General features: G+C 42.6%; 2 long non-coding RNA genes across 2 annotated transcripts; both read left to right on the top strand.

The window, feature by feature from the left end:
- Positions 1-1,222: 1,222 nt before the first annotated feature.
- Positions 1,223-8,975, top strand: LOC121142619. The gene is made up of 8 exons (XR_005879644.1): positions 1,223-1,435; positions 1,540-1,703; positions 3,396-3,487; positions 5,351-5,471; positions 6,121-6,271; positions 6,633-6,796; positions 8,217-8,297; positions 8,678-8,975. It is a non-coding gene; the product is annotated as an uncharacterized LOC121142619 (long non-coding RNA).
- A 2,449-nt stretch (positions 8,976-11,424) lies between these two features.
- On the top strand, positions 11,425-17,944 carry LOC121142773. Its single transcript, XR_005879868.1, has 2 exons — positions 11,425-12,993; positions 17,692-17,944. It is a non-coding gene; the product is annotated as an uncharacterized LOC121142773 (long non-coding RNA).
- The last annotated feature ends 7,185 nt before the right edge of the window (positions 17,945-25,129 follow it).

The following is a 25,129-nucleotide window of genomic DNA, read 5'->3' as shown; positions in this document are numbered from 1 at the left end:
ACGAAAATCATTTATAAGAAGAGTAGGGCCAGGAACAACAGCAGTGAGATTCTGGGAGAAAGCCCCAAATGTGGATTTGAGTGTTGTCTTGAGTGTGGGGATAGGAAGGGATCTATCTGGTTATGTACTCAGGAGAGACAGAGGGATGGAGGCTGGCCTTGCCAGTCCCTTATCTAGCTCCTATAATTTGCTTCTAAGAACACTTGGACTTTAAGATTTATACTTCTTACTTTTCTAAGACAATTTTGGCTTGTTATTGAGATGAACCATGTTACTAAGAATATGCACATCTATGTATCTATAATTCTATGCTTATAACAATTTTATATTGGGAGAATATAATCTATCTGCAATTGCTAGCTTATACCTGGAATTTATGTATGCCTTGAGTGAGTTCCTGTATAGATGCAAGTGAGTGAGTATACATGCTTGTTAGTAAATTAGCATATTGCATTCTGGGTAGTTAAGTCAGGCTGCTCTTGTTTTATGCTAAAATTTGATCATGTAAATTTGCATAGGAAGTGCCTTGTGGTCCATGGCCATTCCATCCTGAGTACATCTCATCTTCTTTGACCTCAAAAACTGAACTGTTGAGGGAGGAAAAAGACCTTAGGGATTTTTGTTTTTTTATATTGAGACAGGTTCTTGCTCTGCAGACAAGCCTGGCCTTGAACTCCTGCCTCTGCCTGCTGAGTATTGGGATTCTTTTGTTTCAACATCCTGGGCTTTTAAGTTCCAATTTCTTTCTATTCATGGCTCCCAAAAATAGTTTTAGTAGATGGGTAAAAAGACCAATTTTCACAAAACCAAAGGTTATCTTTTTTGGGGAAAATTATCAACTAGTAGTAATTGAATGAAATTCCTTTCATGAAATCAGATATCAGCACCAACAATTACGAGACAGCAAATGACTTATTTTGCCAAGAATAAAATACATGGTTGTTAAACATTGCCATATGTTGTACAATAAGTTTCTACCAAGGTGTGGTATGCAGGGTACAATGAACATAGTAAAGAGAAGTGGTTTGAGTGAGTTGGGGGATGCGATGGAGGAGGAATAATCTCCGGCCCCAGAATCGGGGAGACACCGCAGGGGGCGGGGACAGGAAGAGGCATCTAGCCGTAGGGGGTGTGAAAGTCATGGTATCTCAGTGAGCGAGCCCTTATCTGAGCCCTATCAAGAGCTTTAAAGCACTGAATTGTTTTCAGTAAACATTACACAGATGCCTGCTCCCAGGCCAAAGGGGAAGTGGGTTTCTGCTCAAGGTCTGGTGTCCCCACAAGGAAGGATCAAACAGTAATTCATGACATGAATGATGAAGAGAAGGTAGTGTTTTGCCTGTCCTAGAGCAAGTGTCTACTAGCCAGAAGCCACAACTGGGCACAGCCATACTAAGAGGAGGTACAGCGGGTGTGCAGATGAGCAGGATCCAAGGTAAGGATGCCCTAGAATTAGTTTTGATCCCCTCCCCCACAACTTTGGTAACCTAGGCTAGAGTGTTCATTCATTTTTTTAACATGTGGGTTATTGTCATCCAGACAGGGCTTTGATGCGGGAAAAGGTGTGATCCCTGAGCTGGAAACATTAGTGCGAGGAAGAGAAATAGAAGACACATGCTTTAAACAGACAACTGACAAAGGGAGTTTTACAGCTCGCCAGGAAACTGCTCAGATACTCTGATAAATATTCAACCCTGGGGATGGTACGTAGAGACTCCTGTGAAGTGCAATGGATTTTCTGTTATTCATGTTTAAACATGAAAGGTTAATCACAGTCGGCTAGGAGCGACTGACATTAAACACAGATTTATATAACAGCACGTCTCTCAAACTGAGCTTTCATCGTGGGAATTTTAGAGCTTGTTTATATTGTCTCATATAACACACACACAAATCTTACGGAACAGATTTTGTTATCTATGCTTTACAGAGAAGGAAAACAAGGCACACAGAAGCAAGAGGCAGCTTGAGAAAGGGCTCCTTTAACCAGTTGTTTTGCAGAGCCCAAGATGGAATTGAGCCCTGAAAAACAACCCCGTACTGCCACCTACTGGTCAGAAGTGGTACAGTGCAATAAAGGAGGTGCCTAGTGAAGGTGAATTAGCAGTCCATGGCTCCCTGGAAGAGGTTGAATTGGAATAGAAATGATGATTGTTCTGGGCGAGCAAAGGAAACAGCTGTGCCAATATACAAAGACTACAGTTTTTGAGCTATTCGAGGAGAGGTAACAAATGGGCTCTTTTGGGATATTGAGAAGGAGTCACATTATTGGAGACCTTGGAGGAGCTGGTAAGGGGGCTTGGACTGTGTGCTGGGCTCATGGGAAATCATTGAAGAGGTTTGATCATGTAAAGAGACTTAAATTTTACATAAATTCCCTGGTGGCTGCCAGGAAAATGGACATGGGGCAAGTTATCCCCGGGAAAAGCAGGTGAAGGGCAAAGACTTGTAAGATGTCTGGGGATCCCCTCACTCTGCAAAACAGCTTTTTCACAGTTGTTAGCCCAGTCTGAGACACCTCTATACACCCCTAACTCCCACTGTGTTCTTTGGGGGAATCAACCAGTGCCCCTTAGTTGGTAGTACCAGATTGACTGTCAAGAATGAATCCCCCCCCCTCAAAAAAGCTGGGTGTTGGTGGCACACGCCTTTAATCCCAGCACTCGAGAGGCAGAGGCAGGCAGATTTCTGTGAGTTCCAGGCTAGTCTGGTCTACAGAGCAAGTGTCAGGACAGGCTTCAATGCTACACAGAGAAACCCTGTCTCAATAAACCAAGAAGAAGAAGAAGAAGAAGAAGAAGAAGGAGAAGAAGAAGAAGAAGGAGAAGAAGAAGAAGAAGAAGGAATTACTCTAAAGAAATATATATTTAATATATACATACATATATATTATATATTTAAGAGGGGCTGTTGGACAGACAAAGCTGCTTGCTATTCACACACCCCAGCCACAAAACCCTGATATCTTCTAGCACATTCCTTTTTGCCTCGGGACAAAACAAAATCTTGGTAAAAGCATTTTCAACGCTGATTCTAGTTTTGGTTGGAAAAACCACAGTGCCAGTTGAGATGTCTGAAACCCCGAGAAATAATTATCTCTAATGACTTATATTATACTTTTTTCTTGGGTGTTAATTTTTTTTGAAATGAGGTACAAACTCAGGCAGCGTGGACAAAGCATGTCACCTCACATTTTCTTGAAATAGGTGCTGTGGTTTTACAATGCTACTTGAATCAGTTTCTCCATTGGTTTTGAAACATGACATCATTTAACAAAACTGGAAGTAGTTTGGTAGCTTCTGAAATACTTGTAATAGCAAGAAGAGCTGGTTGGCCTGGGATGAAGTATCATTCCTTAATGTCTAGAAGTACCAATATCTCTCCACTTTTCATAGATCTTCTAGCTACAAGATGATATTTCTCATCTTCAGATCTTCAGATAGAGTGGAGGAACTTTGTAAGCATTACATGATGAAGATACCAAGAGGTATGGTATCTCCCTGCATGCCCTTTACCTTCTGAAATGCTACTACTTTGCTCTTCACAATTAAGGATAGGGGAATGTGTTGAGAGCTCCTGATGCTGAGCAATGCTCAGGGAGCTTTTGATATACGTCCTGTCTTCCAAGGCTAATGTTGATGGCCAGGCTCTGATGCCAGGGTCCCAAAGCAGAAATTAGAAGTAGGAATCTGGTCAGGCACCAGCCTCCCAGCATGTCCAACCTGTGGTCTATGGGCTGTAGTTGGCCAAGGATAGCTGAATGTGATCTAGTACCAAATCATAAACATATATAAAACATTATGAGATTTGTCTTTTGTGATTTTTTTGTAACTAGATTGTGTTTCTTTTTTCTTTAACTTTTTACAAGTTACTCTCAGTTCCCTCTCCCCACCTCCTCCCCTGATCCCCCAATCTTCCCAACTCCCCACCCCACTCCATTCCCCCCTCCACTCCCCAGGGAGGGTAAGGGCTTCCACGAGGGATTTTCAAGTCTGTTATATCATCGCTGGCAGGGCCTAGGTCCTCCCTCATGTGTTCAGGCTGGCAGAGCATCCCTCCATGTAGAATGGCCTCCCAGAGTCTATTTGTATGCCAGGAATAAATACTGCTCTACTCTCCAAGGTTCCATAGATTGCCAAGACCTCTTCTCTGACACCCAGGTTCAGGGGGCAAGGGGTGTCTGGATCAGTCCCTTGCTGGCCTCTCAGTCATCAGTCTGGGGTCCATGCGTTCCCCCTTGTTTAGGTCAGCTGCCTCTGTGGGTTTTGCCAGCCTGGTCTTGATTCCTTTGCTCATCACTCCTCTTTGCAACTGGGTTCCAGGGGTTCAGTTCGTTTTTTTAACTGTGGGTGTCTGCCTCTGCTTCTGTCATCCACGGGATGAGGGTTCTAGGATGGCATATAAGGTAGTCATCAATCTCATTATCATGGGAGGGCATTTAAGGTAGCCGTAATGCCAGTTGGTGTCATTCTTGTAGGTCTGTGAAGATCTCACTAGTGCCAAATCTCTCCTCCAACTTATAATGGCTTCCTGGATGAGACATTTTGTGTTTCTTAAGAGTAAACTTTGCCAATGGCAATGTAAAAAACTTGGACTTGCCTGTAAGTTCTACACCTTTGGATAGTTGGAATATATAGTCCCACCCCAGGGACAATCTGGCACCAGACTTTCCAAAGAAAAGCCTAGAAGCATAAGATGCAGAATAGTGTAACTCTGTAACTGTCCCTGCTTTAGTCTATTTGCCCAGCTACAACACAATATGGGCTAGCTAGCTTACAAACCATAGATGTTTATTCTCACAGTTATGAAGACTGAATAGTTGAAGATCAAGGTATTGGCAGATCTAGTGCCTGGGAGTCTCATTTCACTTGGACAAAGACTTTTGACTAAATCCTGGTATGGCAGAAAGGACGAGCTCTCATGGACTCTGTGATGGGGGCACTAATTATACTTACAGAGGATACAACCTCTCACCCTACAAAGGTTCACCTCCTACTTATAGCTCATTGGCAATTAGATCTCAACAGATGAGTTCTGGGGACCACCTGGGCCGTGGTCTTCCTTTCCTGATGAGTTCATGAGAAAATCCATATTACTAACCTATTGATGTTTTCAATGTAAAATAGCATGTTGGCAGGAGGGTACAAAGACCCTGCTAACATGAGGAATATGTTCAAGAGATCTATTGAACATCTTGGTGACTACAGTTGGTGGGATGTGGTAATTCACATCTAGAGTCTCAGACCTGGGAAGCTGAGGCAGGGGGCTCATGATATTGATCTAGCCTGGGCTACACCTGGACAGACTGAGACCATGTTGTTTTTGTTTGTTTGTTTATTTGTCTTTTTAGAACCAAATTAACATCCCTGAACTCCCAACCTATGCCAAAACAAAGCCTTATATACTGTATATTTGAAAGTACCAGAGACTGTTCCTATCAGAAAATGATAAAATAAAAGGTAACTACTAAGGTAATGTATATAGTTTGACAGCTTGATTTAGCCATTTTACAATGTATGTGTATATCAGAACATACTGAGAACATACACAAGGTTTACTTAACTAGAAAGAGGATAATTGAAATGATAAATGAAGAGTATAAGAAATTGTTTGGAAGTGTATCAACAATACACTAACATTACAGTCTAACTTCATTTATTCATTCTGAAGTCCTTCAGGCCCTGGATGCATGCCTAGGGTCTCTGGTGAGGCAGTGTGAGAAAGGTGTTGTGGAGTACTATGCCAGCAGACGGAGAGTAAGTGCTCAGGGGACAAACTAGAGGTCGGGGGCTTTCCTCCACCACACTTCCAGCCCCATAACTACTTTGATAGCATCTACAAGACAAAACAAATTCATCCCATCTACCACCTCCGCTCATCTCCTCTCGACAGTATATGAAGAAGCACAAATGACCCATGTCTGCTCTCGCGTGATACCATAAGCCAGAGGTCCCGCGCTGGTCTCATGGGACTGAAGTCCTGTCACAGCAGGACTGAACCCTCTTGTAGGCAGCATCTGCCTTCTTGCCTCTTCTATCACCTGGAGGTTTTGCCTGTCTTTGACTCAGAACCTCCCAACCTTGGCTTACATGATCACCTCTGCCTTTTCTTCTTCAATAGGTAGGCTTCCAGCTGCCTCCCCCTATAAGGACACACGTGATGGAATTTTAGGGTCCGCCCTGACACACCAAGATCTGCAATCAGACCTGCAATGCCCTTTTTGTCAAGCCAAGATAACCCTTAATTGGATCTTCGAAGTCCTTTTTGTCAGGTAAGGTGGCATTCATGAGCCTCAGGGATTAGGACCTAAGCATCTTCAGTATGCTTTATTTCCCAGCCTTTAACACAGGTCATACTGATGACTCAGAGGTTCATGTTTAGTCAGGGGAAATGCTTACAAGGGCAGAGCCTATTTGCAAACTATGAGACTGACATAACCGTTCTAAAAGCCAAGATTAAGTGCTTTGAAGTGTTATCTTCTCAAAGCAAAGGCTCCTTTGAAAATCCTTGAAGTGATCAACCTGTTAGCAAATGAAGCATTTTTTATTAGACAAAGCTCATTTTCATATCATCATCTTATTACCTCATTTATCTCTTCATATCATTCTAATTCTCTTTGCTTGTTCCTACAGTTAACACAGCCATGATGCTATCTGCTAATTCCACCTGGCTCTAGGTTATGGGTATTTTCCTCAGAGCATCTTCATTTCTGGAATTCTTTAACTGCTCTCAGATCTACCCATCTGTGTGTTGTTCTTTAGTTATTTTGCCCAGCTGAATGCCCAGTGCAGGCCAGGTGAGTTTTTAAGTGGTTAAGTTTGAATTTCTTTTGTATGAACCTGAAAAATAGGAGAAATAGATTAACCAGTTGATTTACATGGGACCAGGCACTTGGGTTTGGTTGCTCATGATGTACTGAAAGAGTTGGCCAGGTCCAAGCCCCTTTCTTCTGTTCCATCAGCTGTAAATTATAAGTTAAGTCTGTATAAGTTTAGGGGTCATTACTGAGTCCTCCTCTAGGCCCTATCTCTCTTGACATCTTCTGAGAAATAACAGACACTCATCATGTTGAATAAAGAATAAAGATCAGAAGATGAAGGGGGTGGGGAGAGAGGGGAGGAAGACCACATTTGGAATCGGAGGAGTCGCATTTACTTGCTCCTTGGCCCATGCCACTAGGTTGCGTGGAGTGAATGAGGTTCACACTTTTCAGTTGCCTATTCAAGTCCCATAGGCACACTTTGTCAAGAGACCACTGAACCTCTGTTCACTTCCCTAGCCATGTGTGTTTATCTGGGCATAGCCCTGCTTCCTAGGATCTAATGCCAACAAGATAGTAGATGGGACACATTACGCCTGCTGTGTTTCTTCTCACATGTTTGATAGTGTCTTGTGTGCCTCTCCCTGGAGCGTACAAATATGTTCATCCATCTCCCCAATGCTTTCGTCAAAGCCAGACTTTGGTTGCTTTTCAAATACAAAACACCTTAGAGTTCTCTGTCTCTGCCTGCCCTTGCTCCTGGTGACTTTTCCCACTTAGAACATTTTGCTTACAAAATCAGTTGCTTCTCTGAAGGTATTTCTGGTCCCGGGTGTTAAACTAATGACATGTTTGTTCTCTATATAATTAATTATCTCCTAGTATTAAAGGACGGAGGAGGCTAATGAAGACAGAGGATCTTGGGCTGTGGGATAAAATCCTCCTTGTTGAAAGCATAGCTTTTCTCTGTCCATACCATTATGTTTAAGTAGTTACTTTCCAAGAACAGGTATCTATTACCTCCGGGTTTTCCTTCGAGACTCTTCTTTTGATTGTGAATGTCTGTTTTTTTTATAAGTGATGAATAATTTTATACCTTTCCCATATTCTGACATTTTATGTTTTGATCTAAAGTAAACCAGCAGTAAGGAGTTTGTGGGGTATATGAATGATGAGCTCTAGGATTAGAGGTCCCAGATTGAGAGTCTGGTCCCCTGCTCTCCTAGGGAACTAAAGGTGTTGATTCCATCTGACTCCGGTTTCGGAAACAGCAGTGGTTGTGTTCATTGACCTCAATAGTCTCTAGAGCAGTGGTTCTCAACCTTCCTAATGCTGTGACCCTTTAATTCAGTTCCTCATACTGGGGTGATCCTCAACTATGGAATCATTTCATTGCTACTTTGTAACTGTAATTTTGCTACTCCTATGAATCTTAATGTAAATATCTTATATGCAGGATATCTGATGTGCAACGCCCAGAGGGTCTCTACAGGTTGAGAATCACTGATCCAGGGAACTATCGCTGAGCTTGCATGAAGTAGGTCACTTTTCTTAGATTTATTTTTTCCATATTTAAATGTCCTTCGACTGCAGATCTAGGTAAAAGAGAGACAAAGATTGTAGGAGAGGAAATGAAGCTAGCATTTTCCATTTTTTTTAATTTAAAAGGCATCCAAGACCTGGGAAATGTGAAAGAGTTTCCATTAATTGTGAAAAATTGCTGGTCTCTTGTCTGTGCTTCCCATTGACTTACGATCTTCCATGTCTGACCCACTGCAATTTTAGGAGTTGTCTGTGTTCTCAACCTCTGAATGATCTGGTAAAAGAGTGTGAATGTCATCTATGACCATTTCTTGAACGAGGAGACTTTTAGGGATATTCAAGAACTATGCTCTGACTAAGCCATTTCCTTCTTAGAGATGACTGGAGTTCTGTGCGCATGGCAGGAAGAAGGTAATGATGTGACTTTCCACAGAGGAGCTGAGTTTCCAGGAGAAAGAAAAGAGGAATAACGAGAAAGGAAGAGAAGATTCTCCTCAGCCTGGTGATGGAGAGCCAATGCCCTCCTGCCCCAGGGAAGCTACACATGTAGGAACTTCCCAGTAGACTTTGATTTTTAAAAAAATGTGCATTGATGTTTTACCACGGGTGTTGGGTCCCCTGGAACTGGAGTTATAGACAGCTATAAACTGTCATGTGGGTACTGGGAATTGAACCTGAGTCCTCTGGAAGAGCAGTCAGTGCCCTTAACTGCTGAGCCATCTCTCCAGCCCCCGGCTTTGAATTTTTAAAATTACATTTCATTTACTTATTGTGTACGTGCATATGTGTTTGCGTGTGGGGTGATTGTGTGCTATGGCGCATGTGTGGAAGCCAGAGAACAACCTGTAGGATTCCTTCTCTCCCTCTACAGTGAGGGATCCAGGCATTAAACTCAGATCTTCATGCCTGGCAGCAAGGGCTGTCACCTGCTGAGCCATCTGGCCAGCCCAGTAGACCATTTGTGTAAACAACTGAATTAAGATCAAATTCCCATGCTCCTTGGAGTGTACCATTCTGCCGCTGCCTCCAGTTCCTGCAGCTACTGCTGTACTGACTATCTGTGGACGTGCCTGCTAAGGACATTGTGCGTTAAACAGACAGCTCTGTTGTGTTACCTGCTGTGTCTGGTTTTCCCCACTTAACTTCATTTTTTGAGGATCTTCACCTATGTTGCAGCACACATGAGTACTTCCATGTTTTGCTGATCTGCAGATCCTGGTGTGGCCAGGACATCATTTTATTTTTAATGACTGACGATGGGAAGCAGAAGAACAAGCCAGCAGAACCATTGTGAAAATGCTGCCTGTGTTTTGAGTGCAGCAGAAGTGAAGGTCTTTCCGCCTTTTTGGAAAGACTGCATGGTCATAGAATGCAGAGTGATGCAAAGCAAGAATCACATTTTTATGTTTTTTTTCTTTGTGTGTGTTACATGATTTTCCCTGCATGGCCAGGATCCCTCGACCCCTTGGGAAATCACAGCCTTGCTTCAGTAGGAAGTGAGTTTTCGGTTGTGAAGGCAGAGAGAGGATGTAAGAAACATAGTCTCACTGTTTCTTATGATTGTTTCTTTTTTTAAAAAAACTTTTTTATTACTTTAATTTTAAATAGCTTGCTTCACATGTCAATCCCAGTTCCCTCTCCCTCCCCTTCTCCCGCACCTCCCACCATCCCTTCCAGTCTCCCACCCTATCCCCATTTCCTTCCACATAGGAGATATCCAGAGTCTGTCATTTCACTCAGAGCAGGGTCCAGGCACTCCCCCTAAGAGTCCAGGCTGAGAGAGCATCCCTCTTTGTGTTATGGACACATGAAGTCCATTTATACACCAGGGATAAACAGTGATCTACTGCCCAGGGCCCCATAGGTTGCCCAGGCTTCCTCACTGACTCTCACACTCGGGGCTCTGGATCAGTCCCATGCTGGCCTCCCAGCTGTCGGTCTGGGGTCCAAGATCTCCCCCTTGTTCAGATCAGCTGTCTCTGCTGTTTTTGCCAGCCCATTCTTTGCTCATCGCTCCCCTCTCTCTGTCACTGGGTTCCATAGGTTCAGTTCAGTGTTTAACTGTGGGTGTTTGCCTCTGCTTCCATCAGTCACTGGATGAAGGTTCTAGGATGGCATATAGGGTAGACATCAAGTTCATTATCAGGAATGGACTTTCAAGGTGGTCTCTCCACTATTGCTTAGCTTGCCAGTTGGTGTCATCCCTTTAGATCACTAGAGGTCTCACTGGTGCCAGATCTCTCTTCTAACCTATGGCTCCCTCTATTATGGTATTTCTCATGCTGTTCTCCCCCTATCCTACCCCCCCCACTCAACCTTCCTGTTCCCCCATGACCTACTCTCTCTTCCTCTCCCCCCCCCCTTGTTCACAGCTCCCACTCCCCCCAACCTCTCACCGTGTTCCCAATCTGTTCAGAAGATCTTGCCTCATTCCTCTTCTCTGGGGTACCATGCATATCTCTCTTAGGTTCTTGATCAGGATAGTGCCAGTCTACATTTCCACTGACAGAGAGTTAGCTGATTGTTTCTTGTTTTAGAAGATGGGGGTTGATGTCTGTTGAGGAACAGAAAAACAGCCCTATAGGTAAATGCACACGAGAAATGTATCATATTCCACTTTGAGAAACAGCAAATAGAAATGCCTCTGAAAACATACTGGCAAAGTTATCTGGTGAAACTGAATTAACCAAGGCCATCCAATATTATCTCAAGTGATAATGGGCCATAGGTAAGTGGAGAAATTGCTGGAACACTGCTGCCTTGCCCAACCCAAGCATTTGTTTCTGTTGTGATTTCTGAGTTCCTGTTCTCATTTTACTCTTAACATGTTAACCCAGGAACAAGCATCAGGAACAAGCATCCTGGCTGTTCCCTGGTAGATCACCTCTCCATTGTATACTCACATTATTATTATACATTATATATTACATATATGTATAATATTAAGTATTATAGGGTTCCCCTATTTCTTTCATTTAAAATGCTCTAGTACTATGTTCCTTTGCCTGTATGGTTCACTGCCGAATAGTACAACTCCTAAATGTACTGGTCTCAAAGGGGCGATGTGTGAGATAGAACAGAGCCTTATATGGTTGTCTTGAGCCTGGAGGATACAAAATGCTGTTGAAATTACATCGTAGCAGCATCAGTGTGTTCATCCTCCTCCTAAGTTCAGTTTTATACTATGTTGTTGCTGAAGGGGCATGAGTTCTAGAGCCAGGCAGACTTAGGTTTTCTCTTAGCTCTAGGACGTTTTGTTATCTAGGCCTGGAGTCCATCTCTCAGTAAAATGGGGGATAATATACAAATTCTCCAGTTATGGAGAATGATTTAGAACAGGGTCAGACAATTTCATTTAAACAAGCATCCTGAGACTGTATGAACAGTTTCCAAATACTTCTGAGAAACAGGAGACTAAACTGTGGGTACAAAATCCCCGAGCCTGGAAGCTTTATGTTTCCTGAGTTAATATTTGAAAACCACTTAGGCCAAGGTTTGCTAAAAAAGGAATGTAAGCAGTGTGTGGTTGCTGGAAAAGGAAGTTCCTCCTTTTTTTATTCCTTCTAGAAATTAAGAACTTATGAGCCATTGGATGAGGCGTCAAAGCCAAGAAGCCACAATGAATTCTTTACATGAGGTTGCTGGTCATGCTACAAGTGGGGCCAGTACTCACTTAGGTTGGGCTTCTCCATGGAACACAGCGCAAAAACAAGCAAATGAACAAAAAAAATCAAACAAATCCCCAAACAAACTAGAATGCTTAACAGCAAGAAAGAGTGTATTACTATGTGAATAGACAGGTGGGATTTCTCTGTATTTCAGAAGATGCTATCTTACAGGATGTTCTGATTCTCAAAGTAAATGGTGATTCTAATGTATGTCCACTTGGAGTTGCTCCTGTGTCAAGTGCTACCCTGAGACCCTCGGCTTGTGACACAAGAATGACTGCCTTGCCCTTCACCCACCAGACTTCATTGCTGTCATCTCAAACTTTTTTGTTTTTAAATCTTGCCTCCTTTTGCTTGTTTCATCTCTAGATCCATATAACACAGTGAAGTGAACCTCCAACATCATAGAAGTGTGTGTTACCTGTAGCCACAGCTTGACAGTGACTGTGTGGTACCCTCTGAAGCGTGAGGCAGTTTCTGCAATCAGTGTCTCCTGAAGGAGGTGCCGTTGTGAGGTGTGGGTTTGTTAGAGTTTACAGGACCTTCAAGGTGGGTGAGTTCCTGGTTTTGGAGGCTATGAGATTTCTAACCAGCAAGAGTTTCTACACAGGTTTGATACTTAGCCAGGGTCTCAGATGCTTCTAAGCCTGGACACAGTTACTGGCAAACAGTCTTACTGTGAGGCCAGTGGTGATCTTAGGTGTTATGCTGGTTGCACATGACTCCAAACTTGGTCATTACTGGCTTTTTGTCTTTTATAGAAACGAATGTATTTTCAGTCCAGATGCTATACAATCAAGCCTGCACATCTGTATTATCTACTTTAGGATTAGGGGTTGGAAAATTGAATCCATGAATATGCCCACATGCTTCTGTTTCCAGGGCTAGAAGAGTTGCTGTGGATAATTAGAAAATTGTCAGTTCACATAACAAAAATGTGCATGTGTGCCTAAGAGTCATTGATAAAGAAGAGTTTGGAGATAAAAGTTCTCTTGACTGCATTGAAGTAATTTTAACACTTAGGTAAGATTCTTAGTGTCTGTCTGGCTTTAGTGTTGAGTTATGGATGACTCAAATCCTTCACTGCATTAAAACCTGACAATGGATTCCGACACTTCACCACTCTCATCTCAAATCAGCATTATGTCTCATATTGAAGCCTGGAATCGATAGAGGAAATAGACATGGAGAATAAATTGGGTTCACATTCTTCACATTCCTCAATAGGTTTGGGTTTTCCTTTGGGGGATTTTTTTCTTAAAGAACTGATTGGCATTTGTCCCAGCTTTAGAAAAGTACTTGCTCAGTCAGGCCCAGAGGGGAAAGCTTAAGATAAGAGCCTGGGAACATTTATTACTTAGGTTTCCAAATGAGGGGTGCATGGGCCCAGTTGGGCACAGGCTTCCAAATGGGGAAAAGAGGGAAGTACCAGGACTGGAAATCCATAGCCCAAATAGCAGGAATTCTGTAATTCTATTATAGGAAGCAACGGAGAGTAATTCTGTGTACAACTGTGTGTTTCAGAAAAATGAGGAAATTAACAAGGAGAATAACCCTAGCTTTTTCTATTTCTTTCTTTTATTACTTTTTTTTAATTCAAAGAAAATCCAAGTATTTGAAGAAGTGTTTGAAAGAATTCTTCAGATCTTTGGAGTTTTATCTTCCTTAAAAGCTCTAATAAAAGCTATGGGCCAACTCTCAACGAAAATGGACATAAACCCCCACACACAACCTTTTAGTTACAACTGCAGGAGTGTGGGAACATTCTTGAAGCCTATCTCTAGGAGTTCCTAGGTACCCCCCAGAATATTAGGTTAATCCTTCAGTTTGTAAATACTGCAGCCAGCTTCCCTAAGTGATAAACAATTATGATACAAGGACACAAAGGGAGAGCAAAGCCCGTATGGAAGATTGAGTCGCCCCAAGTGATGCCATGGGCGGTTAGTAAAACTTGGGTAGCAACAGACAAAAGCAAGATTACAAGGCTAGATGGCTAGTAAAGCAGCCAAGAACCTTGGGTCCAGGAAGAAGTTAGGTCACCACTGTACTTGTAGTTCAGAAGCAGTCTGGTCATGTGGACTTGGTCTTTATTGCTACAGTGGGTAGTTTTGTCAACTTGATACAAAATACAGTCACCTGGTGTTTCAGTTAGGGTTTCTATTGTTTTGAGGAAAACACCATGACCAAAAAGCAAGTTGGGGGAGAAAGGGCTTATTTGGCTTAGACTTCCAGATCATAGTCTGTCATTGGAGGAAGTCAGGGCTGGAACTCAAGTAGGACTGGAACCTGGAAGCAGGAGATGATGCCTGGAGGGGAGCTGCTTACTGGCTTGCTTCCTTTGACTTGCTCAGCCTGCTTTCTTATAGAACCCAGGACCACCAGGCCAGGGACGGCCCCACCCACAATGGGATGGGTCCTCCTCCATTGATCACTAATTGAGAAAATGCCTTACAGATAGATCTCATGGAGGCCTTTCCTCAACTGAGCTCTTTCCTCTCTGATGACTCTAGCCTTTGTATGCCTGGGAAGAGGAAATCTCAACTGAGGGATTGCCTCCACCAGATTTCCCTGTTGGAATGTCCATGGGGGTATTTTCTCAATTAATAATGGATGTGCAAAAGCCAAGCTCACAGTGGCAGTGCTGCTTCTGGGCAGATGGTCCCGGGTGCTGTGGACTAATGTTTTTGTACACTCTGAAGATGTGCCACTGTGATTGGTTTAATAAAAGACCGAATAGCCAATAATAGCTAAGTAGAGTTTTGAGGGCAGAAAGGATGCAGGGAAGAAGAAGGCAGAGTCACCAGGAAATGGAGAGCAAGCAGGATGGACAATACAGAGATGAGGCTATAAAGCCATGAGGCAGAAAGTAAATTAGGAGAAATGGGTTAATTTATGTTATAAGAACTAGTTAGAAACAAGACTAAGCTATCAGCCAAACTTTCATAGTTAATAATAAGTCTCTGTGTCATTATTGGGGAGCTGACAGTCCCAATGAAAAACCCACCTGCACCTGGGTTCTATAAAATAGCAAGCCTGTGAACAGTCTCCCTCCATGGTTTCTGCTTCTGCTCCTGATTGAATTCCTACCCCAACTTTCCTCCATGATGGCCTGTGATTGAGATGTGTAAATTAATACATCTTTTTCTCCCAGGTTGCGTTTGGTTATTGTGTTTATCACAGCAATGGAAATCCAACTGGAATAAGCACTTATTGCTCAGATGCTCAGAGCCCAGTGATCCTCTTCTCACTCCCTGTAGACACATGGATGAGCAGAAAGTGCGATAGATCCAAGTGGACTGTGGATCTGGATGGATTCAGAACCAAGATCTGTCATTATTAGCTGGGAAACCTTAAACAAGTAGCTCAGTTCTCTAGTTTCTTTGTCTCTAAGAGAGGAATAGATATATGTACCCAAAGACTTAATGCAAATATAAATGAAATGTTACATAGAGAACTCGGAGTAGTCATGTTTATTTTGACATAGGACTCCAGTTCAACTCCAGCAGAGGTGACATCTTGAGAGCAAGTGGAAACTGATCCTATGCAAGGCCTAATGCGAAACTGAAAATATAGAAGGGGTATTAGGATCTGCCTATTTTTATTTTTAGAAAACTTTATTCATTTAATATTTTGCTATGCCTTGCTGTCTTCATCCTACTCTTATTAGACAGTTAGACTGTCTTTTGGTAGGTAATGAGTTAAGAGTTGGAGGAATTCTTCAGCTACTAGAACAGCAAGATTAGTTAACTGGGAAATTAGTGTTTTCTGGGGTGACCAATATCCCAGTAATTAGTGACAAGTTTACATAGGTCACTTAATCTTGCCAGGCTTCATTGTATTCACATAAGAGATGGTTTTCTTCTTGGATCTTAAGATTTTATGATTCCAAGACTCCACTAGAGCCTCTTTAAGACAGAGATGCTTATCTTTTCTAGTCTTTATTCACACACACTGAAAAAATATGTAAATTCAAAATACAAAAATTTAAATTTTTTACAAATAAAGTTCATTTTAATGTTGGCTTTCTGTTAGAAGCAGGTCATGGCTTTTCATTTTTCATAGTGCATTATGTAGGAAATCTTTCAAACTATGTCTTCATTTTTATTTTTTAAAATTGTACATATTCTTTGGTAATTTCATATGTGCATATAATGTACTACTCCCTTATTTTTGTTTTTTAAAATTGTACTTATTCTTTGGTAACTTCACGCGCACACACACACACACAGTACTACTTCCTTTATTTTTATTTTTTTTAATTGTATTTATTCTTTGGTAATTTCATATGTGTACACACTGTACTACCCCATTGTTTTTATTTTTTAACTGTATTTATTCTTCAGGAATTTCATATGTGCATACACTGTACTTAGATAATATGTTTCCCCTCTGCTTCTACTTCAACTCCCATCTCTTCTTGGACAATCCCTCTTCCATGTCTCTCCCTTCTAACCTTATCTCATGTCTTGTGTTTTTATCTATCATCCTTCTGTCTGTCTATCATCCATCCGTCTATCTATCTATCTATCTATCTATCTATCTATCTATCTATCTATCATCTGTCTTTTATACCCCACTAAATCCAATTAGTGTTGCCAGTGTGCATATGGGCATAAGGTCATCCACTTACTTCACTCAAGAAAACTGACTGCCCTTACCCTGGTGACCATTAACGTCCAATAGCTCTCAGCTAGGGGTGGCTCTAATGAGTCCCTTCCCTCTCCATGCTGACTTACTATTACCATTAATTTTTTCTTTTCTCTATATTTCAAATTCAGTTATGGCTGTCTAAAATCTCTCTATCTCATTCTCCCTATGACATTTCCCCAACTATGATTCTCCTATTTTGTTCTTAAGGTTTAGCTCCTGCAAAACGTTCTTGCTTAAGGGAAAAATATTCTTGCTTAAATCAAAACATCCCCCCTCCCAGTACTATCAGGAAAGAGGAAGGGGAGCATGAGGAGGGAGAAGCTGAGTGAGAACATGGAAGGGCAGGGTGGCAGTGCACATCAGGTACTCACTGTGCATGGATGTATGGTAATGTCCCAGTGAAACCCATAACATTACAATTAACATGCAGCATATATAGGAAGGTCTTGACAAAATTCTCTGTTAAAATTGAACACTGCCTGGTGAGGATACCTACCTTTGTTCCTTGAGTCCACAGGGAGACACCAGGGCTGCCCTTGGCAGGAACCATTTGAGTCTATAATGTTCAGAAGGCCTTTCATTCTGGCTTGGTCCTTTATGCTGTCCCTCTCTCCCAACCCCACCTCACTTACACAGTAATGTCATAGTGAAGTCTTCCTAAAGTCCATAAAGGGCCTTGCCCTGCTCCCCTTCACACCGCCCTGGCTCCTCCCTAGACCTGAGCTCTGTGTGGTCTGAACTGACCGTGTAGCTCTGGCCAGCTTTGCCTGTGCGGAGACTGGTTCAAGAGTTCCCAGAAGCAAAACATGATCCGGCTCCAGGAAAGAGCCAAGTTCCATGCACAAAACCAGAGTGAAGCCTCTGGAGAAATGGGCCTTCTGAGAGAGCTAATTGTGACACCATGAGTGCTGGAGCCCCCCCAATAAAGCACCTCTGGCACAAAGTGAAATAAAAGTTGAAAAATCACACATTAACATTTTCATATCTGAGTATTTGACCTAGTCTGTTAAGGTTTGAGTCTGAAACGTTTCTCACACACTTATTTATTTATTTAATGCTTGTCTCCTGCAGGAGGTGTTATGGGATACTGTGGGGACCTTTAGGAATGGCGCCTAGCTGGCAGGAATAGAGCCACTAGAGGTGGGCTTTTGAAGTTATGCCAGCTCCTGGTTAATGGAGGACTCTCTCTGCTCCATTGCCTGTTGGCAGTGGTCTGAACAACCTCTACTAGATGTCCCCATGAACTGAACTTTAGTGCCCCGCCCTCTATGTACTGTACTAAACCCTTAGAAACCACAGACAAAATAAATATTTCCTCTCGAAAGCTGTTTCTGTCGAAGTATTGTGATGACAGTGGTCCAGAAAAAATACATGGAGAATTTCTAATGGTTTATGTAACTGGTGGACATCTTAAAAATGAATTAGAAGCTGGTGAGATGACAGGTAAAGGTGCTTGCTGCCAATCCTGATGACCTGAGTTCAATCCCCAGGATCTGCATGGTAGAAATAGCTCCTACAAGTTGTAGCCTGATCCCACGTGTATGTTGTGGCATTCACTTAAATAAGTAAGTGTAGTATAATTTTTTTAATGGTGACATGCTTAAAAAGAAAACTAGTCCCCATTAGGAAAGATGGCCTGGTGTAATATGCCAATATCTTTTTCTTCCCCCAAGCTAACCAACCAACTACAACATTGGAGACAGTTCCTCATGTTGCTATCCTACATTCTTTGATTCTGTGAATGGGATGGAAAGTCACTTAGTGTATTAACACAGACGTTGAATTCTGAAACTTGAGACCAGACAGCAGAGGTTGGTGAGAGAAATGTGAGTTGGAGTTAAAGTGTGAAAAATAATCAGTGACTAACAGATACAGGGTGCGGGTAATCCAGTGTGTTTAGATCACTGTGTAGACATGTGAACCTCTGAGAAGCTTCTGTGAGGTGCTAAATAGACAAGGATGTGATGGTGCCAGTGACTACTTGCTGTGGAAAACAAAGGCCCTGTGCGAGTTCACAGTAAACACTCATCTTATTTTGTCTCTTTGTCTGGAAAAGCCAGCTGCAGACAGCATCTTGAGTGATAACGAAGATACAATGTCTAAGAAAGGCTACAAAGATACAACACCTAAGAAAGACAATGAGCTGGTGGCTCCAGGAATGGGGAAGACACTCTGGAGAGCTCCAGGGCTCAGTGGGAGATAAGGCCAGAGGTTTCTACACGGTCCTTAGGATAGCTGAGTTGCAGCTGAAGGCCCTATGTAGACCTTGAACAGGTGAGGCTTCTCTTGCTCACCCAGGGTTCCCAAGCATATGGATTCCTGGGGATCTCATCCACTCTAGGTGCCTTTGGACACCAGTGAATGACTGGAATGTCTGGCTCCAAGGGATGCTGAGGTATCTCAGGCAAAGGAGCAGACAGTTCACTTCTGCTCTTGGCTGTGTCCTTTGCCTGATGCTAATTTGCATTCAGGTTCCCAGGCATTGTCTTCCCACTAGCCTCATCTCCCCATCCTCCTTTTTGATCACACCCTGGTGAGTGGGTGGTTTGGCTATGCTGTGTGTGAGCATTATTTTGTGGATTGGGGAATCTGGTGGCTCAAGTACTATCATGCCAGGCGGCTGTTACTCACTCCCGGGACCCGGAAGACATTCAAGAGCTAAAACATTTGTTGGGACAAGATGTTGAAGAGTGACTTTGTACTCAGCAGAGTCAAGTCTCTTCTTGGTGTGCAGGAAACGATAACTAGGTCACCAGAAAGACAGGACTAAGATCAGCAAGAGTCAAAGTGAAGGAGGAAGGTGGTGGCATCCTTAGCCCCTCTGGCCAAATGGCACACGTGCTGGGGAAACTTTCGTAGGATGGTATCACGCAGAGTGTAGGAGGATTGCAAACTTTTTTGGAATGTCAAGCAAGAGGATGGGTGTGGATTTTATTCTATTCTATTCTATTTTATTTTTTTAAGCCACTTGATAAAAACAATGACTACAGGTGCCCACAGATATCTTATCACATTTAGGAGCTTCCAAGATGTTTTTGAAACAGTATCAAGTAAAAAGCATTTTCAATCAATTGTTTAATTAATTAGTTAGTTAATTAATATTCCACTCCTCCCATTTCCATATTGTGTATTTTCCTTCTCACTCAAGGAATGTTCTCACTTATGTCATGACAAGTTTTGAGATAACTGTGTGTGGGGGTGAACAAATCCATTTTATCTTTTGATAAAGTGTCATGTGTTGAATTCTCATACCATACCACATTATTACTAATAGACATACTGAGGACAAATAATTAATTCTTAAATTCCTGTTTTCTTAGTGTATTTATTAGTGTGGGTGCTCAATAGCTTGTTGGTCACCTCAACTGTCTTCTTTATTATGAGAAACACATAATATAGAACCATATTTTCTTTGGTTTTTCTTCTCTCTCCCTCTACTCCCCCTCTCTCTTCTGCTCCCCACCCCTTTCCTTCCCTTACTTTGCCTTGGGAATAGATGAATGCTGGCAAACACCAACATACCACAATCCTCAACCTTCTATTTTGTTTATTTCTGCCTGGAAGATAGCATTTCACTGCCATTCTCTTTATACTCCAGATCTTACATTCTCTCTGCCCCCTTTTCCATAACATTTGCAGAGTCTTAGAGGGGATAATATAAATGCCATATTCAGAACTGACCAATAAACGGTTACTTTTTCTTAACACCGTGAGTGCAGTGTCTCTGTATTGATCATTATCCACACAGAGAACCTTCTCTTGGTAAGTTTGGGAGTACTATTTGCCTATGGATATAAACATAAATGTTTCATAGCCTAGTTCTAAGAGATGAAGGGTTGGATCTGTTTATTTTCTTTCTTTTTCTTTTTATAATTTTATTGAGTTTTTTATTACTTTATTTTTTGGAAAAAAAGCTTGCTTCACATGTCAATCCCAGCTCCCTCTCTCTCCCCTCCTCCTGTACCCCCCCACCAACCCAGCCAGCCTTCCACCCTATTCCCACTCCGTTCTCCACGGGGGATATCTAGAGTCTATCATTTCCTTGAGGGCAGGGCCTGGGCCCTGCCCCAAGAGTCCAGGCTAAGAGAGCATCCCTCTTTATGGCATGGACACGCAAAGTCCATTTGTATGCTAGGGATAAATACTGATTTACTGCCCAGGGCCCCATAGGTTGTCCAGGCCTCTTCACTGACACCCACATTCAAAGGGTCTGGATCAGTCCCATGCTGGCCTCCCAGCTGTTGGTCTGGGGTCCAAGAGCTCCTCCTTGTTTAGGTCAGCTGTTTCTGTTGGTTTCGCCAGCCCATTCTTTACAACCTTTGCCCATCATTCCTCCCGTTCTGGTGCTGGGTTCCAGGGGTTCAGTTCACTGTTTAGCTCTACGTGTTTGCCTCTGCTTCCATCAGTCACTGGATGAAGGTTCTAGGATGGCATATAAGGTAGTCATCAAAATCATTACCAGGGATTGGCATTTAAGGTAGTCTCTCAACTATTGCTTAGTTTGCCAGTTGGTGTCATCCTTGGAGATTGCTAGGGATCTCCTGGTTCCAGATCTCTCCTCAAACCTATAATGACTCCCTCTATTATGGTATTCTCATCCTGTTCTCTTCTATTCTTCCTCCAACTTAACCTTCTTGCTCCATCATGACCCTCTCTCTTCCTCTTCTCCCCCTTTCTTTATCCCAGCTCCCACTCCCCCCCACTCCCAATCCGCTCAGGACATCTTGCCTGATTCCCCATCTCTGGGGTATCACACATATCTCTCTTAGGTTCTTTGCTGTTTCTAAGACTCTCTGGCAGTGGGACTGTAGACTGGCACGACCCTGATCCACGTCTAAAATCCATATATGAGTGAGTACATACCACATTTGTCTTTTTGTGATTGGATTACCTCACTCAGGATGGTTTCTTCTAGTGCTGTTCATTTCCCTGCAAATTTCAAGATTCCATTAATTTTTTTCTGCTGAATAGTACTCCATTGTGTATATGTACCACATTTTTTTCTATCCACTCTTCAGTTGAGGGGCATCTAGGTTGCTTCCAGGTTCTGGATTACAAATAATGCTGCTATGAATATAGTGGAACAGATGTCCTTGATGTATGAATGTGCATCTTTTGGATATATGCCTAAGAGTGGAATTGCTGGGTCTTGTGGTACTATTTTCCTGAGGAATCTCCATATTGATTTCCAAAGTGGGTGTACGAGTTGGCACTCCCACCAGCTGTGGAGGAGTGTTCCCTCTCTCCACTTCCTCTCCAGCATAAATTGTTGTTGGTGTTTTGATTTTAGCTATGCTGACAGGAGTGAGACTGTATCTCAGAGTTGTCTTGATTTGCATTTCCCTTGATGGCTAAGGATGTTGAACACTTTCTTAAGTGTCTCTCAGCCATTTTAGACTCCTCTAATGAGAATTTTTTATTTAGTTCTGTAGCCCACTTTTTAATTGGATCCTTTGGTGTTTTGGAGACTTGCTTCTTGAGTGCTTTGTAAATTTTGGAGATCAGCCCATCATCATCCCTGACTTCAAGCTCTATTATATACAGAGCTATAGTCCTGAAAACAGCTTGGTATTGGCACAAATATACCAGACAGGTATACCAGAATCACATTGAAAACCCTGATTTTAACACACACACTTATGAACACTCGATTTTTGACAAAGCAGCTAAAATTATACAATGGAAAAAAGAAAGCACCTTCAACAAATGGTGCTGGCATAACTGGATGCTGGCATGTAGAAGACTGCAGATAGATCCATGTCTATCGTTGTGCACAAAACTTAAGTCCAAATGGATCAAAGACCTCAACATAAATCCAGCCACACTGAACCTCTTAGAAGAGAAAGTGGGAGGTACCCTTGAACAAATTGGTGGTATAGGAGACTACTTCCTGAACATAACACCAGTAGTACAGACTCTGAGATTGACAATTAACAAATGGGACCTCCTGAAACTAAGAAGCTTCTGTAAGGCAAAGGACACAATCAAGAAGACAAAAAGACAACCCACAGAATGGGAAAAGATATTCACTAACCCCATATCTGACAGAGGATCTGTTTCTTATTTATGTGTTTTTACATGATCAAGATCGAAAAACTAGGGTCTTCAGTCTCTTCTTTTTTAAAAATTAAAAATTACACTTATTTAGTGTGCACAGGTGATCAGAGGACAACTTGTGGGTGTTGGTTTCCCCTTTCCACCATGTGGATCCTGGGGACCAAAATCAGGTCTTCAGGCTTGGAAGCAGTTGCCTTCCTTTGGGCCCTTGTCGTCTTCCTAATTTGTTTTGTTGTTTTTATATGAAGTCCCACATTCACTCTCTCCCTGTATTCTTCCTCCTTCATGAAATCTCTCCAGCAGTAGAGTGGAGGTACAACTAACACTGAGGACTTGTAAAAGCCATATGGAAACTTATTTATTTCCTAAATTCATGTGAAAGAGTTTAATTTGGGTTACCCTACAAAAGGGATAATCGTCGCTCGCATATACCATAGATTATCAGATAAAAAGTCCAGTGTCAGGTATGGGATTCCTCTCTTGAGTTGTTGGTCAGGTTATCCTAAAGATACCCCCCAAATATAGGCTGTTGCCATTGTTTCTGATTGCTCAGGAATTGATGGTAAGTCCCTATTGCTGAAGACACCATGCCCTTTGGTCACAGGATGTGGAGAAATTAAGTTGGCACTGACCAGTAAGTTTCCTCCCTGCTGACTAGGGTTAATAGGACTGGAAAGTACTATGAAGACTGCTGACGGGGGGAGTCACCAATAATTTTTACCACTTGTTAACTTATAATAATAGCCAGTATGGTAAGATATACAACGAGTGCAGTAGCAGCACAAATGTTGCTGGAGTAAGAACCACTTTCTGATTGGATTTAAGGCTTTTTCAATGGGATGAAATGCATGTCTAGTACTGTAAATCATCTAAAATTCATAGCTGGGAAGCTCACAGGTTCTAGTGGTGAACCCACTGATACTGTTTTGCTAATGAATATGGTATCAAAACGTTCTCTACATTTTTGTCTTTATAATTCATAAATCAGCATAGCTCTCAGACCTCATGGGGGAGTTTTCTTTCTTTTTTATTATTAATTTTTTTATTTTTAAGTTTAAATTTAGATTAGAAACATGGTTGGTTCACAAGTCAGTTCCAGGTCCCTCTCCCTTTCCCTCCCCTCCTCCTGTACCCTCCCCCAACCCCCCCATTATCCCCTCATTTCCCCAGGGAGGGTGAGGCCCTCCATGGGGGTGTCCATAGACTGTCATTTCATCCAGGGCAGGGCCTAGACCCTCACCCCAAGAGTTCAGGGTGAGAGTTCATCTCACATTGTTGGATGGGAGTCCAAAGTCCATGTGTATACTCGGGATGAATACTGACCTACTGCTCAAGGCTCAATAGATTGCCTAGGCCTCCAAAATGACACCCCCATTCAGGGGGTCTTGATCAGTCCATGGGAGAGTTTTCTATGTGTGGTGCAAGGTGTTTAACATGGAAACTAACAATTGGTCCGATTGCATAAAATAAGCATCTCTGGGGTGCTTAGCCACCAATGGAACATCTGTATCATACACCCCGCCCCAAAGGTTCAGGGACCATGTGGAAGAGGAGGTGGAAGATTGTAAGAGTCGAAGACTGAGGAGGATCGAAGTCAGACAGTGCCTTCTGGACGTGAGGACAACTGCACTCATGAATACATAGCAGCTCAGTTGCCACCCTGCACAGGGTCATCAGGCCAGTCACCATTTACTAGTATGGACAGGGGTGGGACTCATGGGCCCCCACTCCTAGCTGAGGAGCTATTGTTATGTGGTGGCTTCTAGGGGAAGGAAAGCAGTTTTCTTTAGGGGTGTGGTTCCTGTTAGATAGACTATGTGCCAGTGAATGGCCCCACACCCAGGTGGATATGGGAAACAAAAATTGGACTCAGTGGGTTATAAAAAGAAAAAGAAACAAATGTGAAATTGAGAGGTGGATGGTAGGATCTCGGAAGAGTTAGCGAAAGACATAGAGATGAATATGATAAAAACACTGTATGTATAAGAAATTCCCAAATAATTAAGTAAAATGTGTATTTAGGATCGAAGACAGATCAGGCACCAGAGTGACCTCGAGTGATCTAAAGGTATAACATCAATTGGCAAGCTAAGCAATAGTGGAAGGACCACCTCGAATGCCCATTCCTGATAATGAACTTGATGTCTATAACTATCCGGGAGCCTTCATCCTGGGACTGATGGAAGCAGAGGCAAACACACAACTAAGCACTGAACTGAACCCAAGGAACCCAGTGACAGAGAGAGAGGAGTGATGAGCAAATTGGCAAGGAATGGGCTGGCAAAACCAGCAGAGACGGCTGAGCTGAACAGGGGAGTGCTCTTGGACCCCAGACCGACAGTGGGGAGGCCAGAATGGGACTGATCTGGACCCCCCAAATGTGAGTGTCAGTGAGAAGGCCTGGGCAACCTATGGGGCTCTGAGCTGTGGATCAGTGTCTATCCCTGGTATA

Source organism: Mesocricetus auratus, unplaced genomic scaffold, assembly GCF_017639785.1.
Source record: "Mesocricetus auratus isolate SY011 unplaced genomic scaffold, BCM_Maur_2.0 Super-Scaffold_100010, whole genome shotgun sequence".
In the NCBI taxonomy this organism is placed as follows: Eukaryota; Metazoa; Chordata; class Mammalia; order Rodentia; family Cricetidae; genus Mesocricetus; species Mesocricetus auratus.
The sequence above is the reverse complement of the archived record's forward strand: the minus strand, read 5'-3'. Positions and strand labels throughout refer to the sequence as shown.